At 43.1% G+C, this 4,439-nt stretch overlaps 1 long non-coding RNA gene across 1 annotated transcript; it reads right to left on the minus strand.

Moving 5' to 3' along the window:
• Positions 1-1,569: 1,569 nt before the first annotated feature.
• LOC309700773 lies at positions 1,570-2,665 on the minus strand. The gene is made up of 2 exons (XR_014274745.1): positions 1,784-2,665; positions 1,570-1,704 (listed from the first exon to the last, which is right to left on the minus strand). It is a non-coding gene; the product is annotated as an uncharacterized lncRNA (long non-coding RNA).
• Positions 2,666-4,439: the final 1,774 nt, after the last annotated feature.

A 4,439-nucleotide genomic window follows, 5' to 3' on the forward strand; every position in this document is an offset into this window, starting at 1 on the left:
CTGAGTTGGCACAGTACAGTACAGTGTATTACTGTTTGCATACCTGTTTTCCCTACGGAATGTTTGAATGATTGAACTGACAGTAGTTCTTCCAATATTGGGTTGCACCCTTCGACCAGCCTCCTCCATGGTGAGGCCGTGATTGACAACATGGTCCACAATTGTAGCCCTTATTTCATTAGGAATCCGCCTATATCTGCCTCTTCTCCCTCTTCCCCTTCCCCTTCCTCCCCGCATCCTCACCCCTCTTCCACGTTGCTGACCTTCCATTTTGTGTCACAGAAGTGTAGAAATGGTACACACTAGCTCCTGCGCAGTTTATATATGCTTGCCAATTGGGGATTCACAGGATTCATCCATTATTGACAGTGAACAAGTTGTTTGTCATTGGTTACAACTAAACTTTCACACGCCTCCTCATGAGTGACAGCTGTAATTCACCCGAGATCAATTGTTCAATTTCGGAGACATTTCCAGGAACAATGATACAGGAAGGTATAGGATTTGCTTGACAGATGGCCAATATTTGGCATGTGATAACTAGTTCAACAATTTTGTGTGTGATGACTCAAGCAATGGATGTATGACTATTCGTTTTATTGGGAACGACTATTCAGCATCCATAGGTATGATTACTTTTGACTGACATGACATAAGCAAATGGAAATGTCAGAAAGCAGCAGGGAAATGTATGGAAGCAACTGATTCATGTCCAAAATCATTTGCAGTTTGTTCAGAGAGAGGAGAAATTGCTACTATGATGTGCACAAATGACTGAGTGTTGTGGAGGTTGAACTAATAGTTATGAGAATTTCAATTCTGATCTGAGAAACGCACCAAAGCGACTGAGAAAAACTGTAACTCTAACTTGTGAATTATGTCATTTGTTATTTTACTGTAGAACATGTGCCAGCGGGTATAACTGTATTAGATGGAGGAGTTGTGCAGGGAGATGGCCACGGGCAGGAATGATTTCCTGTGTTGTTCAGTGGTGCATTTGGGTAATCTCAGTCTCTCATTGAATGATCTTCTTTTCTTGGACGACATCTGCCTCTCAGACACCCTGAAGGAGTCCATCTCCATCTCCACTCATTACTGGCCTTGCGGATCAGTTTGAGTCTGTTGGCACCTGTGACCGTCAACCTGTTGCCCCAGCATGCAACAGCATAGAGGATGGCACTGGCCACAACAGATTTGGAAAAAATCCTGAGCATTGTCCTCAGAAAATAGAGACGACTCTGGCCCTTCCTGTAGAGTGAAGCTGTGTTCTTAACCCAGTCCAGTTTATTATGCATGTATACTCCAAGTCCAGTTAAAAGCATCAGCAACTTAAACATAGTTTTGAAATATACAATTTATATTTTTCAATTCATATTAAAATTGACTGATTAAAAACGTTTTTATAGAGATTAAAAAACATTCCTGCTTAGATTTAGTCCCAATGAAATGATGACTGTAAAGTTTTAAAAGTGAAATATATAAAGGTAAACTCAAAAGTTGTCAAAAACAGCCATTTATAACCTTGACTTCTGTCACGGAGGAGCAGGGAGGACTCGGCGCAGACTGAAGTCTCAGAAAAACAGGTTTATTTACACACTCCAGGTGCACTATATACAGGTGAGGGAGAAGGGGGCCAGGGTTCCCAGGGGTGCAGAGCGGGGTCGGGAAAAGCGTCCAGAGTCTCCAAACCAAAACACGAGAAATCTGCATACAGAGAACAAGGGTTAGCACGGAACTTTTACGGACAGAGCTCAAAACTGGCTGAGGCTAAAGTAGCACTGACGAGCGTTATTCAATAGTCCAGCGGCGAGGTGCTCTCAGTCACTGCCTTAAGTAGCGGGAGCAAACAGGGTGAGGAGCCACAGGTGATTGCCTACAGGTGGTGGAGGCCGGGAGCTCACAATGAGCTCCGCCCAGGCAGCGAGCAGAGAGAGAGGAGAGAGAGAAAAGACAAAACATAACATGTAGCCACACAGGGCCAGCCGAGCAGGCACGGGGACCGTGACAACTTCAGAGTTTTACATGACACAAAGTGTTACATTATAACATGTAGTTAGTGTGATAACATCTAGAGTTATTGCATTCATAGAAGTTTCTTCTGCTCTCAGAACAGATTCAGTTGTTCACAGTTTCGGGTCACGGTGCATTACCAGGCTGCAAACACTCACAAGGTGTTGAGTTGTGGTCACGAAAAGAACAAAGTGTTTAAAGACAAGTCTCTGATGCAGTGTCATCAGACTGTTGACAAACCCTCAGTCTAACCACAGTGTGACAGCACGGCTTTGCTGAAAGTCACGTTTTGCATTGCTTCTCATGAAATGTTTTCTGCTCTTTATTTCACTTGACTTGAATATATTTACTTGAACAAACCTCTGATGTGTAAATCAGATCCAACTGAATGTCATCAGAACATATAATAATTTTTTTTCTTTTGGTAATAAGTCAAGAATGAGGATTTTGAGTATCATTGAATATAAAAGTTTTCCATCTCAGGGGGTCAGTTTCTATGTTGGATTGTAAACTCACTTTAGTGCGGTAGTCCTCCTCCTTCATTATTCATCCATGATCACTGATGAGAAGTTAATAGGCATTAGCCATGTCAATTTAAGACATTGTACAACCTCATATTAAAAGATTTTAATGTGTATACTTTTTAATATTTCACCATGAGATCAAAGCCCATCTCTGACAACAACGAGACGGCCTACCTGAAGGAGATTAGGAATCTGGAGAACTGGTGCCAGAGGAACAGCCTCCTTCAGTAAGACAAAGGAGCTGATAGTGGACTTCAGCACTAAGCAGGAGAGGAACTACCAGACCCCCGTCATCAACGACTGCCCAGTGGAGAGAGTGGACAGCTTCAAATACCTCAGAGTTCACATCACGCGGGACCTGTCATGGTCCTGTCACATCAACACCGTGGTGAAAAAGGCCCGTCAGCGTCTCTACCACCTCAGACGCTTGAGAGACTTCCAACTGCCCTCCAAGGTGCTCAGGAACTTTTACTCGTGCACCATAGAGAGCATCCTGGCGGGAAACATCTTAACCTGGTTCGGGAACAGCACCATGCAGGACAGACGAGCTCTACAGAGGGTTGTGCGGTCAGCTGAGCGCACCATCCGCTCCGAGCTCCCTGACCTGCACTCAATCTACAGCAGGCGGTGCTGGACCAAGGCCAGGAAGATGGTGAAGGACCTCAGCCATCCCAACAACAGACTGTTCTCTCTGCTGAGGTCAGGAAAGCGATTCCGCTCCCTGAAGACCAACACAGAGAGACTGAGGAGGAGCTTCTTCCCGCAGGCGATACGGTCTCTCAATCACACCACCACACAGTACTGACCCACACATATGGTTCTTACACACACACTGGACATTCTGGACATTGTTTTCACTTCATCACTTAAATCACTTTAAGCATATTTGCTCTGCACAAGACATAATGTGGATTGCACAACACTGGACATTATATTTCTTCATTTCCATAAATTTTCATATTTATTTCCTATCTTATTCATAGCCTTTTCTTTTTTCTTTAGGTCACGAGCAGTTGTGTAAGCATTTCACTGCATATCGTACTGTGTATGACTGTGTATGCGACATATAAAATTTGAATTTGAATTTAATGGGATGTTGAAGCTCTTCTAAATCCTCACCAGGTTTTGCTCAAATGCTACTGATATAAACTCACAATATATCGGCAGTAAATAATAGAGAGGAGAAAGGAGGAAACAAAAGCCAATTACAAAGTTAATGGGGCTGCTTGGAGCCATATCAACAGTTTAAATGATAAAGTTACAGATATCAGGGGGAGAAAATAAAATAACAACTGTGGCTCATCAATAAGGCTCTGCAAAATAGAAAACAGGAGGAAGACTGATATTTACTGTGAGTAAATATCAGTCTCCCTCCTGTTTTGAAACCTAAAGTTAGGAAATAATAATGATGCTCTCTGACATCCACAAAATGTCAGACACTTGACACAGAGCTAAACCTCTGCTGGAAAATACACACCAGAAAAGTAGATTGAGTGAGATGATTATCAACTTTTGCACAAAAGCGAAATGCCTTATTTTTATAAGCATTTTAATGAAGTTTTTTTTTCTGGTTCTGTTTTCTGTGAGTGAGCAGCAGCGCCCTCTGCAGTTTGTGTGTGTAAGTGCAAAAGCTTACAGCACCTGGTATTCCCAGGCGGTCTCCCATCCAAGTACTGACCAGGCCCGACCCTGCTTAGCTTCCGAGATCAGACGAGATCGGGCGTGTTCAGGGTGGTATGGCCGTAAGCGAAAGCTTTGCTATATAAAGGGCATTTTATAAGTGGCAAGTGTCTCACAGTTTGATATATATTATTGTGCCAAGCTTTATATGTTACAGCGAAAGCATGCAGCTATTCGTTGTTAACTGCAGCTTCAACACTGAGCTGCAGAAATACTTTTCCCACA

Source organism: Aulonocara stuartgranti, assembly GCF_965226115.1.
Source record: "Aulonocara stuartgranti genome assembly, chromosome: 23".
Taxonomy (NCBI): Eukaryota; Metazoa; Chordata; class Actinopteri; order Cichliformes; family Cichlidae; genus Aulonocara; species Aulonocara stuartgranti.